This window comes from Nannospalax galili, unplaced genomic scaffold, assembly GCF_000622305.1.
Source record: "Nannospalax galili isolate Female #2095 unplaced genomic scaffold, S.galili_v1.0 scaffold270, whole genome shotgun sequence".
Taxonomy (NCBI): domain Eukaryota; kingdom Metazoa; phylum Chordata; class Mammalia; order Rodentia; family Spalacidae; genus Nannospalax; species Nannospalax galili.
This window is the reverse complement of record NW_008330152.1, coordinates 2,313,166-2,322,571: the sequence shown is the minus strand read 5'-3', so window position 1 is coordinate 2,322,571 and position 9,406 is coordinate 2,313,166. Positions and strand designations below refer to the sequence as shown.

The window sequence follows — 9,406 nt, the reverse complement described above, 5'->3', positions numbered from 1 at the left end:
TTAAATATTAAAAAAAAAGAGGGCCAGAATTCAGTTCCCAGCACCCACATCAGTAGGCTCACAGCTACCTATAACTCCAGCTGCAGGGCATCCAACACTTTCTGGCCTCTACCAGACCTGCACTCATGTGCATATACCGACACACAGACACACACGCATATACATAATTATCTTTTTTAAATCTTAAGAACAGAAGCCAAGCGTGGTGGTGCATGCCTTTAATCTCAGAACTCAAGAGTTCAAGGCCAGCCTGTTCTGCATGGTGAATTCTAGGCCAGCTGGGGCTACTGAGAGATCCTGTCTTTAAAAGACACCCCCCCCAAAAAAAAAGAAAAGGGACAGAATGAATGAATGCATGCCTACTATTCAGCTCACCATCTCCATTTTATATAGCCCAGGAACCAAATCCAGAGAATGGAACCACCCACAGTGGGCTAGGTCTTCTGACTTCAATTAATGTAACCAAGACAATTCCCCACAGACATGCCCAAGGCGAACCTGATCAAGACAATCTGTCACTGAGACTCTCTTCCCAGGTGATTCTAGATTGCAGCAAGTTGATAATTACAACTAGCCATCACAAGAGCAATTGACAACACCAGACTCTGACCTCCACATGAAGGTGTACACTTGTGCACATGCACATAAACACATGTACAAACCCATAAAATAAAATAAAATGTCTTAAGAAAACAATGAACAGAACAGAATGCAAGAACAGAATGAAGGCTGGAAGACTGTAAAAGGCAATATTGATGCTGGCAAAAAGGAGCTGAGGAGATGCATAGCTACAAGTGGAGTAACCAGGGGCTGGAGATATGACTCAGCAGTGAAGAGCACTGGATGCTCTTGCAGAGGACCCAGGTTCGATTCCCAGAACCTACATGGCAGCTAACAACTGTCCATAGCTCCAGTTCCAGGGGATCCAACAGTCTCTTCTGTCCTCCGCAAGCGTTGTACGACATGGGTGCACTTACCTACATACAGGCAATTAATTACATGCTTACACATAAAATAAAAATAATAAAGTATTTTTTTTTAAATAATAAATTAAATAGAAAAAAGAGTAACCATTCTGCCATGACTTCACCATGGCCATGCTGCTGAATTCTAAGGAGATGACTAATAAATTCCTGCATGGCTATAAATTTAAAATAGTGACAGCACCAAATGCTAGTGAGAATGCAAAGAAACTAGGTCACTTACACATTGGATGGGCACTGCACAACATGGGTGCACTTAACCTACATACAGGCATAATACTCATAAAATAAAAATAAAGAAAAAAATCAAATATACAATCTTAGGATATGGCTCAGTGGTGATATGGGAGTATTGGGGTCTTTGAGGGCAATGGAGCCTTTCTCTGCTCCATTGTCCTTAGCTCAATAAGGTAGGGTCCTGGAAACTCAGTGTCCACCAGAGGCTTTTGGGTTCTTGTTGAGAATTTGAAGAATGAAATTCAATGACCATCAAGGGTAAGTTGTAGGAAGGAGTATTTTATTATCAGGAGCTTAGAAGAAAGAATGAAGACAGAGCTCCTATAGAGAAGGAGGGGTCCCTGGGAGTCGGGGTACCATTAAACCTCACTGCCGTGGAATTAAAAAGGCTTTGGTGGATGGAAGAGGGCAGGGGAAGATGAGCTGTTCAGTCCAGTTCCCATTCCAGTTGTCTGGGTCCCTCCAGGTTTTGGTCACATCCTCAGTGTGGTTTCCAGGAATGGGGTACTGCTTTAGGGAAAAGAAATAAGGGAAAAACAGACCCCATTTTTTTTTAGCATCCCCAGACTCTTTGGCCATGGCAGAACCCAGATGTGTTTTGGTTAGACATTTCTGGCATGTCTGGCCTCAAGCAAGGTCAAGTCTACTGGCAGGCCCAAGGACATTTCTGGCTTTTAGTCAAGAAACTAGTCACGGGCTGGCGAGATGGCTCAGCGGTTAAGAACGCTGGTTGTTCTTGCAGAAGACTCGGGTTTGAATCCCAGCACCCACATGACAGCTAACAACTGTCCGTAACTCCAGTTCCAGGGGATCCAACAGCTTCTTCTGACCTCTGAGGGCATTGTACGACATGGGTGCACTTACCTACATGCAGGCAATACACACATACACATAAAATAAAAATAATAAATCAAATATTTTTTAAAAAGGGGGAGGGCTGGAGAGATGGCTTAGCGATTAAGAGTTCTGACTGCTCTTGCAGAGGACCCAAGTTCAATTCCCAGCATCTACATGGTGGCTATGAACCGTCCTTAACTCCAGTTCCAGGGGAATCCAAAGCCCTCTTCTGACAGGTGCACTCGCATACATGCAGGCAATACACTCATACACATAAAAAAAATAAAAAAGAAAAAAAAAGAAACTGGTCACTTTTCTTTGGGATATTTTTACCCTAAACTGCCTAGCCAAGTTCTCTCTCCTATTCCCATTAGTGGTAGAATACAGGCTTACTATGCACAGGAGTCCCTGGGTTTAACTAAACTTCAGCACCAAAAATGAATAAATACATAAGTAGATCTAAATTTAAAAATTAAACATACAATTCAGCGATTGAACTCCTAATATTTATCCTAGGAAAAGACTCCTGTCCACACAAAACCTATACAGAATGTTCACAGCACCTATTCATAATAAGCTAAAACTAGAATCAACCAAACTCTTCCTCAGATGAATGGTTAGCCAGTCACACATTCTGTACCATTGTTTTCTATTACCACTTAACAAGAGGAAGAAATTACTTTTATTCACCGTTTTTTGGTTATTTGTTTGGGGACAGGGTCTCGTGTAGCCTTGGGCTGGCTTCAAACTTCCTATGCAACCGAGGATTGTCTAGAACTTCTGCTTCTCCTGCCTTTACCTCCCAAGTGCTAGGATAACAAGTGTACACGACTATGCCTTGTTTATGCAGTGCTGGGGATCAAACCTAGGACTTTGCAAATGCTAGACAAGTACTCTATGACCTGAACTATATCCTCAGCCACTACACTGGCTGTTTTAATTAATAATATTACTGGTGCCGGGAGTGGTGGTGCAGGCCTTCAATCCCAGCACTCAGGAGGCAGAGGCAAGCAGATCTCTGTGAGATTAAGGCCAGTCTGGTCTACATAGTAAGTTCCAGGCCAGCTGGGGTTACAGGGAGACCCTGTCTCAAAAAGACTAATAATAATAATAATACTAGTATGCATACAACATGGATAAACCTCTAGAGAGTTACACTGAATGAAAAAAAAGCCAAACTCATAAATTTCATATGAACCCATTTGTATAATATCTTCGAAATTGTAAAATTTTAGAAATGTAGACTGAATTAGTGGTTTAATGGAAAGCGGTGGGAGTGAAGTGTGTTTACAAAAGGGCCACAGCAGGGAGTGTTGGGGTGCATTTTGACTGCAGTGGATATAAGAGCCTAAACAAAGGATCAAATCATATAGACTTAAAAATATACCTAAGTGCACGCATAGGCTCATGCACACAGGTCCAAGTAATGCTGGGAAATCTTTTGGGGGATTGCAGGGGGTGGGTGGGCAGGGTCTTGTTGTGCAGCCCTGGCTGGTGGCTTGGGACTCCCTATGTAGACCAGGCTGGTGCCAAACACCCAAAGATATGCCTGCTTCTGACTTCCAAGTGCTGGGATTAAAGACATGCACCCCCTCACACACTCTTTCTTTTTTATGTACGTGGTGTGTGTGTGTGTGTGTGTGTGTGTGTGTGTGTGTGTGTATAATACAGAGGATGACATCAGGTGTTCTGCTCTGTCACCCTCCAGCTTATCTCCTTGACACAGGGTCTCTTGCTGAACCTAGGGCTAGCACATTCCGCAAGTCCCTCTTGTTTCCTCCTTCCACAGCTCTGGAAAGCACTGCACAGCCACACCCAGCGTTTTAAAACATATTTATTGGTAGCACTTGCCTTTAGCCCCGCACTCTGGAGTCAGAGGCAGGCGGGTCACTTTGAGATGGAAGCCAGTCTGGGATGATCTACATAGAGAATTCCAGGCCATCTGTGGCTACATAGTGAGACACTGCCTCAAACAGAACAAAACAAAAATTTATTGTGTATGTGTATGATGTGTGTACATATTTGTGTGTGAGGGTGCTCCTGTGCCACAGCATGTGTGTGGAGGTCAGAGGACAATCTCAGGTGTCAGTCCTGACTTTCCCACTTGTACTGTGGGCTGTTACAGTAACATTGGAAGCTAGTTAAGGGAAAGCTCTTAGTCAAGAAAATGGAATCTACATCCAGGTGGAGCCATGCCATTGTCTCCTCCCTTAAGAGTTAACCCAGTTGGGACAGTGAATCACCAGGCTAAAGGCACCACCCCTCAGGAAGGCTGGTTCACCTTAAGCCATGCTAAAGAGAGAGGAGGAACAATTAGCCCTTTAATCAGATAAGATACTTTTCCTTCCCAGAAAGGCCACCCTTAGTGCAGTCCTTAAGGAACCCCCCACAAAACTCTGTTAGGTCTGCTAGTCCTGATTCGGGAAAGTATAACTTTGCCTTTTTTTTCTTTTCTGTCTTTCTTTGCAATACTGGCCTGAGCCTGGGCATTCTCTCTCTAATACTTTATCTGCCTTGTGCCTAATCTCCACTGCTGGACATACTGGCTTAACTCAAAGGTAAGGCTTTGTCCTAGTTACTTTCTATTGCTGTAATCAAAACACTCCCCACTAGGGAGAAAAGGGTTTATTTTATCTTACATTTCCCAGGTCATCACCTAGTCAGGAGAGGAATCTGGAGGCAGGAACTGAAGCAGAGGCCATGGACGAATGCTGCTTACTGGCTTGCTCCTCTGGCCTGTACCACCTGCCTGGGGTGGTACCACCCCCAGTGGGCTGAGCCCTCCCACATCACTTAACAATCAAGAAAATATTTCACAGACATGCCCACAAGGCCAATCCAATAGAAGAAATGCCCCAATTGAAGTTCCCTCTTTCCAGGTGTGTCAAGTTGACAACTGCAGCTGTCCAGTGCAGGTTTGCTCCCTTCTTCCTCTCCATCTTCCTTCTGACAGTTGTCAAGATTTCCAGTTTGCCTGCTCTGTGGCTTTTCTCTTAAACTTGAAAAAAATTGTCCTTGAACTTCCTTCTGGGTTCATTCTGAAAATCTTTTTATTAACAAGACTAAGAACTCCAAGGGAGGACCCCAATTTTCCCAGTAACAAGTGGCACCCAAGTGATGCAGAGAAAGAGCATTCCCTAGAGCATTCTTAGTCTCATTCATAAAAGAATTTAAGAATGGACCCAAATGGAAGCTTTAAGGCAATTTTATTAGGATTTTAAAGAAAAATCCTCAGGGCAGGTGAGCTGGTAATCTTGGCAGCTGCCTTGAGGAGGAAAATAGAGGGGAGAAGGGAAAAAGTGAGGCCATGCAGGTTTAGAACCTGCCTGTGTGATGGCAACTCATCAATAATAAGATGGTTGCTAAAAACTTTGGACCCTGGGAGGGCCAGGATAAGACAGGAAGAAGTAAGAAAAGAATGAGGAAGGTAAATAGGATCTCCCTTCACCCTCTTCTGTTTTTTTTTTACCTGACTTTTGAAATCTTTGTTTGCCAAACTGCTACATTCTTGTGATCATTTGTCTAGTGATCTTTTGTAACCATGAGTAACCACGTGCTTAATTACCACGTATACAGTACTTGCTTGCTTAAACTCTTGCATATACACATATGCAAGACTAAAATTTCCCTAAAAACTGGAACTGGGGAGTTGGTGCTATTACAGAGTGGTCCAAGTGTCAGCGTGCTGGTGTGAATAAACTCTCTCTCTTTCACCTGGACCAGTGGTTGGTTTCTTGATTTCCAGAAGTTCCCAAAACACATGGAGGTCAGACACGTGGCTGGCTGGCAGCCCCCTGGCTGGCAGAAGGAAACTTTAGAGAAAAAGTAAAGAAATACAAGATGCTAGGAGAGGCCAAAGTGCTTAAAAAAAAAGTATATTTAGAAAAGGGATGTGAAGAAAAGGGGAGAGATTACAGTTTTCTGAAGAAAAGTAGGCAGACTTACAGAGAGCTACATGTCTGTGGCCAGTCCAGAAGCACTTCGCTACAGGCAGGATTCTAGGGAGGAAAAGTTCACTATTTCGTTAACACACTAGGTATTCTGCCCATCTATTTAGCATAATATAAAGTGACCCCACCTTCCTAAGGGTGGTCCTATGACCAGATGATTGACCAATGAAACTGGAAAGGTGGATCTTCTAACAGATGACTAGAAATTTCAGTCTTGACTAGTTAATCTTTTTTTGTAAATTTTATTATTTTAATATTGTGTACATGACTGTATTGCCTGCATGTGTGTAAGTGCATCTGTGTTGTACAATGCCTGTGGAGGTCAGGAGAGGGCGTTGGATCCCCTGGAACTGGAGTTATGGACTGTTGTTAGCTGCTATGTGGGTGCTGGTTATCGAACCCAGATCCTCTGCAAGAGCAGTCAGTGCTCTTAATTGCTGAGCCATCTCTCCAGTCCCTTGACCAATTAATCTTATGGGGCTTTTTGCTCCTCTATCACAAGTGGGGCTCCCCAGAATTTCTGATAAAAGCTAGCTATTGCTTGAGCTTTTGGGGGAATTCTCCTGTTTATATTCCCAACTCACTGGGATTACAGAAAAGCATCACCACATATGGTTTTTACATGAGTTCCAGCAGGGATCTAGACTTGCTCCAGGAGCATTTTACCCACTAAGTCCTGGCCCATGTGCAGCTTTTTTTTTTTTTTTTGGTTTTTTTGAGAAAGGGTCTCCCTGTAGCCCCCGCTGGAATGGAGCTCACTATGTAGACCAGGCTGGCCTTGAACTCACAGAAATCCACCTGCCTCTGCCTCCCCAGTGCTGGGATTAAAGGCATGAACCACCACACTTGGCAGCCCCAACCCTCTTCTTTAAAAATAAAATTCTTGGGGCTGGAGAGATGGTGTTAGGCCAAACTGGGCCCCAAGATGGAGCCGGTATTGACCAGCAACATGGCAATTACAACCTGGTGGGCAGCATTCTGAGAAACAGAAACTAAACCATGCTAGTTTCTCAGTAACCACCTGACCTTTTGTTTTAACAATGCACCCTGATCATAACAGCAATTTTCCCTCACAGCCAACTGAAAAACACCTAACTGAAATCCTACCCATTAAGGCACCTACTACTGACTCACCTTCCTGCTAGTCTCACCTCCCCTTACCCACAAAAGAAAAATCCTATAAAATCCAGCCTGCTGTGACAAGAAGACACTGCTCCCTTTCTCCCTTTCTCCTATAGGAGCAGTCCAGCAGCTCATACATCCCAATAAATTTCTTCTTCTCTCACCTCAGAGTGGTCTCTAGTGGTCCTGGTCTTTCCCCAAACCTAACACTTGGTATGTACTTCACTCTTTTTTGTTTGTTTATTTGTTTGTTTGTTTTTGTCTTTTTAGGACAGGGTCTCCCTGTAGCCCCAGCTGACCTGGGACGCACTATGTAGACCAGGCTGGCCTTGAACTCACAGAGATTCACCTGCCTCTGCCTCCCAAGTACTAGGATCAAAGGCATGCACCACCACGCCTGACTTGGGATGCACTTCACTCTTACATTCAATTATTCATCTCTGTGGACACCATGGAATCTGGCATGCAATAACCCTTCCATACCTTTCATCAGCCTGAGCCAGGTTCTTGTGTGCTGCTGGAACTTTGTGCTTTTGAAATGGGGAGAAAGAGTGTCCCCTAAAGGGTTCTTGGTCTCATTCATAAAAGAATTTAGGAATGGACCCAAACGGAAGCTTTAGGACAATTTTATTAGAATTTTAAAGAAAAATCCTCAGGGCAGGTGAGCTGGTAATCTTGGCAGCTTCCCTGAGGAGGAGAATGGAGGGAGAAGGAAAGAAAGCTATGAAGTCATGAAGATTTAGAGCCTGCGTGGAGGTCAGACACGTGGCTGACTGGCAGACACGTGGCTGGGAGAGGAAGCTTTAGAGAAAAAGTGTAGAAATAGAAGATGCTAAGGGCGCCCCAAGCCTTAAAGAAAGCGTGTTTAGAAAAAGGATATGAAGAAGAAAAGGAGACATTACACGTTTCTGAAGAATTCAGAAAGTCAGGCAGACTTACAGACATTTACCTGTCTGTGGCTGGGTCTAGAAGCACTGTACTGGGAGGCAGGACTCCAGGTAGGAAAACTTCACTATCTCATTAACACACTGGGTATTCCGCCCACCTATTTAGCATAACTTAAGGTGAACCTGCCTTCCTAGTGATAGAGTATCAATAAGCCCCATAAATTAACTGGTCCAGACTATAAAAATGTGTAGTCTATCTGTTAGAGGATCTATTTTTCCAGTCTCACTGGTCAATTACCTGGTGACAGAACCACTCCCAGGAAGGCACGTTATGCTAAATAGATGGGCAGGATACCTGGTGTGTTAATTAAGTAGCGAATATTTCTGCCTGGCCAGCAGAACTTCCAGATCAGCCACAGCCATGTAGGTCTTCGTAAGTCTGTCCGCTTTCCCGAACTCTTCAGGAAAACGTAATTTCTCCTTTTCTTCTTCACTTTTTCCCTAAAGCTTCCTTCTCCCAGCCATGTGGCTGAAAGTCAGCCACGTGTCTGACCTCTATTCAGGCTCTAACTTGCATGGCTTTCATGGCTTTCTTTCCTTCTTCCCACTATTCACCTCCTCAGGCAGCTGCCAAGATTACCAGCTCGCCTGCTCTGAGGATTTTTCTTTAAGATTCTAATAAAATTGTAAAAGCTTCTGAAAAAACCTAGGCGCCATGAGGCCACCTGATAGGAATGCCTGACAAGAAGTCAAGCATTGAGAAACTAGCTTATCAGAAAAACAGGACGTAGTGGTCAAGCCATCTGCATCTGGCAATCCCCAGGGCTCGATACCAGGAAATCAGGAGAAAAACCTCTGTGTCCCTGAGGTCACCTCCCATTTAGCAATCCCACTTCCCCTTAGCCCCGACCCTTACCCCATATTTCTGTGTGCTTTTGAAATTACTCTGTGTGTTTTTGAATTAACCAATAACCGCACTTCTGCTTCTGTACCCTGCTTCTGCTCTATAAAAGTGCCAAACCCCAGCCTGTAGGCGCGCAAGTCCTCTGAGGAGACTTTGTGCCCACAGGTACCTGTGTACTAAATAAACCTCTTGCTGTTGCAACTCGAAGGCTGACTTGTCCTCAGTGGTCTCACTCTTACATTTGGAGGTCCCATTGATCCAGGAGAGAAGATCTTAGCTTTAACCTGCAAAATAACATCAGAATCAAAAGTCCCATCCCGAGGCCAACCGACATTAAACATGGGCCACTCGGAGGAACAAAAGGTTATCCATCGATTCTTCTTGATTTCTATTAATTGGTTGTGGGCTCGGCTCTTGACTTCTTTCCAGTGATCTAAGGTCAGACTCAGAGGGGTAGTTAGTTGTCCCATTTTAGGACTTTCTAGC

The 9,406-nt window shown here is 44.1% G+C and overlaps 1 long non-coding RNA gene across 3 annotated transcripts in view; it reads right to left on the bottom strand.

The window, feature by feature from the left end:
* Positions 1–1,481: 1,481 nt before the first annotated feature.
* The window catches only part of LOC115072062, a 12,564-nt gene continuing 4,639 nt past the window's right edge, over positions 1,482–9,406 (bottom strand). Inside the window, exons 1-2 of one of the 3 annotated variants that reach the window (XR_003851120.1) lie at positions 6,003–6,304; positions 1,482–1,730 (exon numbers count right to left, since the gene is read on the bottom strand). This is a non-coding gene — a long non-coding RNA (uncharacterized LOC115072062). Of the gene's footprint in view, positions 1,731–6,002; positions 6,305–9,406 lie in introns of those variants that run through there. The other 2 variants (XR_003851121.1, XR_003851122.1) reach the window with 2 other exon arrangements.